This window comes from Erithacus rubecula, assembly GCF_903797595.1.
Source record: "Erithacus rubecula genome assembly, chromosome: 4".
Classification (NCBI taxonomy): domain Eukaryota; kingdom Metazoa; phylum Chordata; class Aves; order Passeriformes; family Muscicapidae; genus Erithacus; species Erithacus rubecula.
Genome location: NC_136686.1, coordinates 27,839,945 through 27,851,367, shown reverse-complemented (window position 1 = coordinate 27,851,367; position 11,423 = coordinate 27,839,945).

The window sequence follows — 11,423 nt, the reverse complement described above, 5'->3', positions numbered from 1 at the left end:
GTATAGATTTGATCACAAACTCAACACCTTGGGTCTTGGTTTTCCTTTTACTGAGTTATTACTAACACAGCACATTTGACATGACTGTTCTACTTCATCTGAGACCTGCAATATAAATATTCTCTTTCATTTACTTTGAGTAATAACTATAAATAATTTGCATTTACAACACCTTCTCTTGAAAACTGAAAGCACTTCATAAGTAGGAGGAGGATCAGAGCCTTTAATACTTCTGAGAGGCAGTGTATTATTTTCTCTATTCAAAACTACAGAAGCTATGGCAGAGAAAGTGTCACATTTGGTGTTACGGCTGAAAGAGAAAGGCAGAGCCTTGAGGAGACCTCGAGCCCCTTGAGTGCTTTTGCCACAAAATCACCCAGCAGTAAATGAGAAAACTGCAGGCACCATAAAAAGCATAGTCACTCTGAATGAAGTCAGTAGCAGTACCTCTGAAACACTGAGCCATTTCAGAGTCAAAGGATCTTTATGAAACCTGCTCATTTGAAGTACTTCTCATAAGGCATTTTGAGTCAGATTCAGCCTGCTAAATAGAGGGGGAAAGTGCTAACTCACATTAATGGAAAGGTCAAAATGCACAGAGCAGCAAATGTGGGAAATAACCAGGTTGTCTACAGCTCAACCGAAGGAATGCTGATAACTGGAGACCTCAGCCCTCCCACCCCGTGTGCCTCAGTAGATGCTGCTGCCTTGATGCTCCTCTCAGTGCAAAGATCCTCTCTCAAGAAGGCACTTTATGGCCCGAGGTGTCTGCCAGGCTCCCTGCTCTGCAGCACAAGGGTGGAGGGAGCTGGGCTGATACGAAGCGCGTTTGTGCCGTCTCTGTGTCTTGTGACGGGAACTACAGCAATATGTTGCCTAGTAATGATCTTTCCAGGGACTCAAAAGGCTTTATAAATTTTTAATGCTCCAAATCCGTTTTCTGATAGCCTTAATACAGGTTTATGACTTCAGTTTGTGAAACAATAGCTGGCGTGTGTCCCCAGTTATTAAGGTCCTACTCTTTTTTTGTTTAATTTTCAGTAGTATCTCAATTTTGTGTGAAGTTGCTTTTTGAGCAAGAGACTTGGCAAGTTTTATCAATCTCAGCTCACTGTTCTGTGCTGATCTCCCTGTGGAGTGGCTCATCCTTTACACCAAGGTAAATGTAGCATAAGGATCAGGCTACTGATATTTACAATTTATATTCCCTAGGAACCATGTACCAGAGTCTATCTCTGTGATATGAGTAGGGAATATATTCATTCTGCTCCACTTACAGGCATTCATTTCCTGAAATATAACTTTTAAGGTAGTTCAGTGAAAACACTTTTATTTTTTCTTTTTTTTTTTTTATACCTCTTAAAGGCCTATTACTACTTTTAGTTACTGTTATTTAATTTTTAAGGACAGAAGGCAGACACGTTGAGCTGCTTAAGTCACTTATTAATCACTCCAGGTTAGCATGCTTTGTTTCAGCTTCGAGGCAAATGCAGAAGAGGGCAGCAGAGGCAGGGACCATGCCTCTACCCATGTGTCTCTTTGTGGCATGTTTGTACCTTCTCTTCCCTGTTCTTTTGTCATTTTAGTCCTGCTCCAATTGTACTGTGGACACACTGGCACCATAAGGTCTGCAGAATCCAGAGTCTTTGCCTCTGCCTGTGGCATGTCAAGACCCCAGGCCCCCACCATGACCAACATGGGTCAAGTGAGCAAAGTGGCAGAGAACAGAGTACACAGTGGGGAAAAAGGGCTTGTCTTCACCTGCCTGGCTGCAGCAAGCTGTGAAGCAAGTAAGAACACTGGTGCTGCATGTCTGCATCATAGCAGGTTTGCTCCTGACTCCTACACAAATCACACATGGTGACAGTTCGCCCTCTGTCACCAACACCCTCTGGTCATCATGGTTAAAAACCCCTATTCCCCAAGGAGGAGATGTTTGGATACTCTGCCATGGCAATAAAATGTTCATGGAGATGGTTGGTCTTCTCCTATCTAAAGGGTGTACATAGGGGTGCCCTCTCTGCAGCTCTCCTCTCCTTTACACTTCTTTCTTTACATCTCTTCCTTTCTCCTCATAAGAAACTTTACAGAGGAAAATGTATGTGATAGACAACTGCTCATTTCCATCAGTGCTTCTGGAAGAGCTCATGATTCCTCATTATTTATCTGGTTTGTGTAAATTAGAATGTGGTACTTGTGCTTGAATGGAGACAACAAAATAAGTAATGGTATGATGTATTAGGCAGTTTTTCCTCTTGAAGACATAATGAGGCTGTTTACTGCTCGGTCATTGTTTCTTCCTGCCAATCTCTGTTGTAAAACCTCTTGCTGCCACCATCAGGACACAAATATAAAATACTTCTTTTTTTTTTCTTTTTTTTTTTCTTTTTTTTTTCTTTTTTTTTTTTTTTTTTAACATTACACAGTATCAAGTAAGTCAGTAGAACCAACAAAAATGTCACTGAAGCATAAATCTCTTGAATGTACACAACAATATGTAATGGGTTGCTGTCTCTCTGAGGAGGCATCCATGAGGAAAAGTGAGTGTATCTCAGGGGATATGTCTATAATTTGTGTAATAGTCATCTAGTAAATAAAAATGTAATGAAAATAACTTGCATTGCACATATTCACGGACATGAATTAAAGGGACATTTAATTATAACGTTTTGTAAAAGCATTAAGACTATTTTTGCTTGTACTTCAGTACACAATATATGGCTCATTGAATACTGTCTTCTTTCCATGTTGATGCTGACAGCATTCATGAATTCTCAGAGAGCTTTTGCTTATAACCCAGAAACCTAAATTATTAAACATTCCTTCTGACACTTTGCAAATTCAGTCACCATTTTCTATGAAATATTTAACTATCTGACACCAAATATAGCCAGAAGTACCATGGTATCACATGTCTATCATCAGGAAGTGTTGGTGGAGCCTGGACTGGGCAGGGTGTCAGGAGATGGAAATGGTCTCCTTCTAATGTGATGTAACAGAGATTGTGGTATTCTCTGTATAGATTTGTGTAGTGGCTTTGTGTAGTCCAAACAAGGAACCACTAATACAACAGTAAATAATAAAGGCTTTTAAGAGTACACTGCAATGCAACACACCAAACAGCTTTTGCAGCCAAGCATGTGGAACAGCATGTGCTCTATTGCCCTGTCTGCATGAAATTTTTGTTCACTCCTATTCACTAATAAATTATATCCCAATACAGGTGAATACAGTTTGGACATTTTCAATTAAAATTATATCAGCCTTGAATCAAACTGTCTCCCCTGAAGAAGTTAAGCCACCCTGCTTCAATGTCAGTAGCTCTCTATCTACTATGCAGTTGCTCCAGTTCACTGCTGTGCTCTTACTGCTGTGGCTAAGGACCCCAGGACCCCCATGTATGTGCAAGCAAAGCAAATACATAAAGAAGTTATGGGCACACTAAAGGTAAGAAGATATTTATGGTTGGCAGCTGTGTGCATACCTGCATCCTCATTGTCCACTGGCATCACAGATGTTCTAAGGAAAGCCCTTGTGACTTTACTGCTTTAATATGTGGAACCCAGCACTGAAAAAGTAGTAGGAAGAACCTTTGCTTTCCTGCATGAAGATGGCCTAGTCTTTGACAGAAAGTTGTTTTGGGACAAGTCTGTTCTTCGATGGCTGCCTCAAAAAGAACTTTCTGTAATTCTCAGCAGTTCCTTTAAAATGAGAGGTGCATTAAAGTGGAAAGCAGTGAGAGTGGGAGTGCCAAGGGCGTGAAGAGCCATTCATTATGGTCATTTATGGGAACAGTTTTGAGAACACATAGGGGTTTCTCCACAGCTCAGTAAAGAGAAGCATTTGGCCCTGATGGGCTTATAGAAGAGATCACAGGGAACTCCGTGGAGGAGGAGGCATGGGAAATGAAAAGAGGTGCAGACTGAGGATAAGCAGCCTGCAGTTCTGCACCTCACAGCTGGCAATCTCTTGTGGGATAGATAGGAACTTCTTCTGGACTACATTTCTTGAAGTGCTGGGTACTCTGGGTCATCAAGAAGGCTGGAAGAGTAGGAGAGTGCAGGCTACAGAAGAGGTGGCAGGTTTGAGGTCTAGGTCTGAGACTGGCAGAGGTCTTCCAGTCTTAGGAATGGGGCAGGAAGGTTTCTGGGTGGGAGACTCCTATAGCTGAAATTTAACTTTGGAAGAGCATTATACCAAAGGAGCACAAAGCACAACAGCAACTTCCCAGCCTGCTTAGGGCAGCTGGTTCAAACGTGGGATCAAGGCAAGGTATCAGACAGGTACGTGTTACTGCAGAGCAGTAAGGACCATCAGGCTGCTGGGAGGGTGGTGTTGCACAGCTGCAGTCATGCTGAAATTTACCCGTGTTCTGGATGAACATTTACAGACTTTCAGGAAAAATACTTCCAATTATCTGAGTTTCAATGGGGGTCTATGAAGGAAGATATGGTCTATAAGATCAACCTCTAAACCATTTACCATCCATCCAGTTTTATACAGTGCTAACAGTTCAGATTACATCCAGATGGGGAAATGGTGTGGCTGTGCCATTCCTTCAGCCAGTTCTCCCCACTGTGGAAACATGCTCTGCTCATGTTCTGCTGCTAGAGCAGGTGACTGCCTTTGCTGTATTGTCACTTACACCTGTACCAGACACGGTCTGTTCAGTAACTAAATGCAGGAGGGGTAGCTTTGTGTGAGATGCAACTATGAAGGTCTGGTACTGTCTCATGTTTGAATTACCTGGAATCTAAGGAGACATGAACTCTAGCAGATGTTTTTTGTGTACTTGAGAAGAAATGGTTCATAATGTTTATCCTCTGTGATGCCTAAAGAGGGCAAAATGTCACAGCCTTGCCCTCAATAGAGGCACTAATAGGATTTTTTCTTCCCCTCACAGTTGCTTATTTTCATTTAATCATACTAAGCATAATTTTTTTCAACTCACAGTAGCTGGGCTAAGCATACTGGGTTGTTACTCCCCTGCTTGTGACCAATCTGCTCAGACACACTTAGAGTAGTTTCATTTTGTAGGTACTCACCTCCAAAACAAACAAATAAACCTGTCTGCCCGCACCAGCATAGCATCTGCTTGCCAGCCTTCCAGCAAAGAGCTAGAAGAAGTCAAAAATAGAAGAAAGCTGTATTCCTGATACAGCTGAGTAACAAGAGCTGTAAGCAGGTGTTTGTGATGCTCTAAAGATGTTCTCTGCAGGAAAGGTACCCAAGTAATCATAGTACTGGGAGTCCTAGTCTCAGCTCTGGAGAACATATTGGGGTTGTACTGAGACTAAGGCTGAGGAAAGCTGCTATTTTCTGCACCAAATGCAATATAGGATAATCTGAAACAAAATTTTAGTGGGAACAACCACTCCTGTTTTGTGCTTTTCAGAACCAGAGGCAAAAATGCCTCTTTCTTTTATTAATGCACTGGGTATGTGGATGGCTCCCTTTGGTCTCTTTCCACATTTCAGGTATGTTTGCATATTGTGTTACAATTACCTGCAAATGGATTTGATAGGGACAGATTCCAGCCCTGAATATTTAAATAGTCAGACTGCATTGATGTACGTCTTTGTGCAAAGATGAGATTCTCTTTTTTTCTGTGTAAAGGCACAGAAGGGCAGGAGGGAGGGAAGCAAAGGAGAATATGAGAAAGGCATTAAAAAATAAGAAAAAGGCACCTGGAAAGGGCAAAGGGAAATGGAAAGTGCTCCACAGACAAACCTTCTTTGGCTCATGAATTTAACATGTGTGCAATGTTTCTTATGAGAAGTCATGTGAGCAATTTAAACTAGCCCCTAGGCAAGTCTAATCTGAACAAGCTGCTCTGAGACAAGCTACAAATTGCAGGATTTAATAAAAAGGGCTAGCAGAACAGAGGATAGCACAGGAGGGGAAAGGCTAGTATAATTCCAGAAGCAGAAATGAAGTCACTATGAGCAGATCTTAAACATACATTACACTGAGATAGCCAAGGCTGCAAAGGAGATATTGCATCAAAATTCTGCACAGTTGGAGGTGTAAATTGCATAAAGTATCCTGACACTGACTTACTATCCATGAAGAGTGACACAGTTCTTTTATCTCATTTTCATCCCTGCTGTGTCCTTGTCTTATATTGTGTCACTACCATTAGGTGTCACCACTCCACAGCAGCAGATTTCTGAGGAGCTAAGCTAGAAACTCTTGTCTAAGATGACAGATGCAATCTTTCTTTCTTAAGTGTTCCTCTACTCATATAAAAGGATTTCCCTGGCTAACAAGCAGAGTTACTGCAGCAGACAGCAAGAGTGGCACCGGATGAGCAGATCCTGGAAGTCCCTGGCATTGCTGGAAGAGTTTGGTTCCAGGCTCTTGATACTGAGGTTCAACATCAGTGTAGGTTCAGCCTCAACACTGCACAGCAAGGCTCCCACTTTGTTTTTAGAATGCCTCACTTGCCTTGCTCAGGACTTGTTTGGAATGAGCTGGGTGTGAGCCTTTGCCACTGCACCTGCATGTGGGGCATCTTGGCTTCTCATCATCTGTGCTCGTCCAACACAGCTCGCCCAAGAGTCTGTCTGTGGGCTCACAGCAGCCAAAGTGGCAACAGGGCTAACGTGGCTAGTTGTGTTTCATGAGGAAAACAGAGCTGGAAATGTGTTCTTTGCACTTTGCCTCATGTGTTACAACTCACTGCAGCTTCCCTGCTAGAAGTGATTGCTCAACAGGGGATTGAACATTGGTACAACACTACTCCTGGGACATACAAGTGCCATATGCTTGGCAAAACAGATTTTGGAAATATCAAAAGTATTTGTTAACTGGTCACAATTACAGTGATGGCCAGCAAACATCATTGCAGTTTTCATGGAGTTAAACAATTCTTTATACAGAAGTTTTCATAATAAACTGTTAACAGTGGCTGAAATATCTAATTCAAGCAGTTTAGCTCTGGGCAATCTTGGCTTCCAAGCAAAACCTCAAGCAAGGAGTAAGTTGTTGGCTCCCAGAGCTGCTGCCTGACCCCACTCCTTGAAGAGTGGGAGGGCTCAGACCCCTCAGCACAGTGGCCACAGCAGGGCATTAATGGCCAGACTGCAACCAGCGACACCTTGCTGATTAATTCAATACCTTCGAAAAACCAAGATTTTTTTTGGAAATTGAGGGTTCAATTTTCGGCCTGTAACTGATACTTCCTAAGCAACATTAAACAAGTGGCTGAATGAGAGAGAACATGAGTCACAATGTGAAATTAATACTATTTGTAATTTTTGCTGAGAGGTGAGTTCTCTGTCACACTGTCTGCTGCCGCCAAGTTCATTTTGGCTGGAGTCTATGCAGACCCATTTCTTGGAGGTGACAACCTCTTCTGCACTATTGGAGAGTAAAACCAGCTAAGCCAAATGTGAGGGCCCCGTGGTAATAATCTATCTTCCTACCTTTCACCCTTCTCCCTTTAGGGAAGAAAGCTAGAGGGGTTTCTTTCCTTTCCATGTTCTCTTGTTCCTTTTTTAAGTTGTATCCAAAGAGGTTGCAGGGACCCTGTGATGCTAAGCCCTGCAATGATATACCTTCCCCAAAAAAGCTTTGTAGTCAAAATCACAAGCGAGATGAAGGGAAAACTACTTTCATTTAGCAAAACTTTTGAAATTAGTCACACAAAGAGCCTGTGGCAGAGCCCAGATGAGCATGATGTGATGTTCTCTGAAATCCCAGTCAGTGCCTGCAAAAAGGTCCATGCAGAGCAGACCCATATCCTTCCAGTCAGACTCCTGAGCAGGGGCAAAAAAGATACATCTCATTAGGAATACAATTGATTAAGAAATTCCAAAAGTAAGCTGAACCAAGGGCTCACCTCACTCAGTACCTTTATCTTGTTTAAGGAGAACAGCATAGTTGTACAAAGTGATTTTTACCCCTGCTGTAATCTCCCAAGTCATGGAAACCTGCACTTAATAGATTTCATGCAGTTGGAGGCTGCAACCACTCAGAAGGGCTTTAAAACACTGCTAGATCTAGGCTTCACAACTGTTTAACTCTTTTGAATCTGTTTATAGTCCTAGTGTCCACAACATCCTGTGACAATGAGTTTCATATTTTAAATGACTGCATTTAACTTAACTGCATGGAAAAACTGGTTTCTTTTTCATACCTGCTTGCCAAAAATGTAATTGCATGCCTCCTAGTTCTCCTCTTATGAGGAACAATAAATAACTGTTACCAGTTCATGTTCCCCAGACCACTTGTGATTTTATAGATATCTATTTTAAAAAATGTTTAAAAATACATTCCCTGAGCTTTCATCAGTATCTTCACAAAAATATGAAACCTGTTTCATATTACTTGGGTTGAAGCTTGCTGTGGCTATTGGCCAGCTACATATTTTAGCAACAAAAGTAAATATGTTCACCTCAGCCTCTTGCATCATTTTGTGCACTTGTCTGGCAATACTGCTTTCTCCCTTTTAGGGTTTGGTGAGAGGTATTTATTTAAAAGCAAGATTGGATTAATACTTCCTTCAAAAAAACAGCTATGCGAGAAGTATGGAAATTACTTCCTGTGTTATGAAAAGCTGGCTGTGCCTGTGGTAAGGGTCTCCAGTTGTTCTCAGACTTGGGGCATCCACATACAGACAAAGGGAGAAGTCTACTAGTACATCTATTTAGGGAGACTTCACTTTATGGCCAGAACACTGAGGGCTTTGTATTTCTGGGTATTTCTGCAATGGAGTTGAGATATCCGGAGCAGGGAAAAAGCAGAGACAAATAATGAAGAGCATGGCAGGGAGCAGCTCATGCAGAGTGAACAGTGGTACTTATTGACCAGCAACTGAAATGAGAATAAAGAAAGGCTTACCTGGGTTTGAGAAATGGAAAACAACAAACTATGAACAGGAAGTTGCTGTTCACACCCTTACAGTGCTTCACTGAGAAGTGATAAAGATTCCAATTATCATTCAGTGATTCTGGAGAAAGCATTTGTTTTTGTTTCTTTTGATAATTCTTTTGCTTCCTTCCTTTCTTTCTTTTCTTTCTTCTCCTTTATAATATTGTTTGATTAAACTTCCTTGATTGCTTATTGTGAAAAAGGAAAGCTTGCTAAGTACTGACATAGAATAACTCAATTTTTTCAGATTTAACTCTACAAATTGAGGCCAATGATGCTGCCAGGCAACACCTAGCAGAGAAGACGCAGAAGAAAATTCAAGCTTAAAAATATGAAATTCTTATGCATTGAAAGAGAGCCTTTGAAATTTGGAGAGACTGACAACATCACATATGGCTGCATGGTAAAATAAACATTGCTCTAATGAGTAGTCTTCAGCTCACAGTCCAAGTCTATGCATATGAAGGGGCAGAAATGTAATATCAAATAATTTGCCAAAATTTCTGTTTCATGGAGTGGTACAGCAGCAGATCAGCTTGAGTTGGATGCCTTTGGAGACCTCTACCCCCTCCCCTCACCCCACTTATCACATCCCTTTCTTGGTCCAATTATAATTGTGGTCTGAGGTCTTCTAACACCTTGTTGGATTCTTTCTCTGTGTCCATGCAGGCAGGCCATTCACTGCCCTTATACTGTCAAGTTGTGGCTTCTGGTGAGAGGTGCAGCCTCCTTATCTTGTGGTTTACACTTGTGGGGCATCTGCTCACTGGCAGAGCATGAGAAACTAAAAAGTCCTACACTTAGGATAAGCATTACTTAGCAACAGCCAAAATATCACTCTGTTACTCTTCTCGTGATTCTTCTAATCATGTTTACACTGGATGTCCTGGCCTGCAGGAAAGCTTGTGAACAATTTGTCATTATCTATTTCTGCTATTATCCCTTAATAAGCGTTTATAGTGTTCTACCTCATCTCCCTACTTACCAATTAGTTTACTTCCAAGTGATATGCAATTCCCATAAGTTATTAAGTTTGAGAGGAGGTCCTATCTTCTTTTTCTTGTCCTTAATCACCAATATAAAATTTCTAAGATACTCAGTCCTCATAAGTTTCTGTTTCATCATTTGTAATGACATAAAGTGTTTTTTAACATTTGCAAGCAATATTTTGTTTTTCAAAAATCACCTTGACAAAGATTAATTGAAATACTTGACAGAGTTAAGGGTACACAAAATGCACTTAGTTAGAAGTGAATACAACCCTCAGAGGAGAGAATAATTAAAATTATACAGTGCCCAGGACTTGAACACACTTTAAACAGATGCTTTAGCAATCTGCCATTTAGCAATCTGTCAGCTTATGCTGACACTCCAGCCCTCACCTCCCCACAGTGTTGCTTTGCTACCAGCCTATGAATTCAGCAAGACTGGAACTGGTAATTTACTCTTCAGCCTGCTCTTGTCTTGCTGGTTTGGCCACAGACCAGCCCTAATAATGACTCTCCATGAGTTTTTGATAAATTGAGGGTAATAAAACACCCGCATGATGGCAAGCTAAGTGGGAGGACTAGAAGCATCAAAAGAGATGAAGGTTCAATCTGTGTGTAGATAATTAAAGAGGCATTTGAAAAAGAAATCTGGGCAGAATTCTACCATCAATACTGAATTGTTTGCTCCTCCAGATTAGCGCTCATTCAAATTGCGTTTCTGCACACAACTAGGGAAATCTTCCAGGCAAATGATTCCTCACATGGTGTCTCCTGTAGGCTTTGCCCATGAAGAAGCCATCCTGAACTGCACTAGAATTCTCTGGAAGGTCTGAAACGTGTGGGGAGCTGTGTCTGGGCTTGCTGGCACTGCACTGTCCTGGCTCCAGGCTGCCAGCTGGGGAACAGCAGCACCTTGGGGGTGTGGAAAGGATTTGGTAGCACAGGAGAAGGGAAAGAGGTTGAGCTGACCTGGATGACTTAGGTGAGAACAAAGTACCCTGCAGGTGGAGACAGGCTGACCTTGTAAAACCCTGCTCAGTGCCCTGAGCACCTTGTTCCTCTTCCTTTCACCTTTGCCCATGCACCAATGAGTCCCTTTCTGGGACTTTAGAAACTCTGTGTTTACTGCAAAACTTTGCCTCTTGGGTAGTGGCTTGAGCACTGCGAAAGCTAAATCTGAAAGCAAGAACCACAATTAAGCAGGTATGAAATTGCTGACAAAACTCTTTTTTTATGATTAAAACCACTGTCAGCAGAATTCTGTTTTGAATTAATTGCTTTTCTTATCCTTTATTGTTTTATGACAGCTGAAATTGCCTGACTGGATGACAGCACACACAAACTACTAAATGGTTCTTGCATCTTATTTTATGGCCTGACCTCTGTTTTGAAATACATTGCCTACTAAACAAAATAAGTTCCCTTGATTTTCTGATGACATATATATGAGGATTTTGAGAAAGGAAAGTGAGCATGGCAGGAAATTCAGAAATCAAAAAATAAAAAATGTTATGGTTATTTTTTCTCCCATCTACTGAAACTCCTTCCGTGTCCTGACCT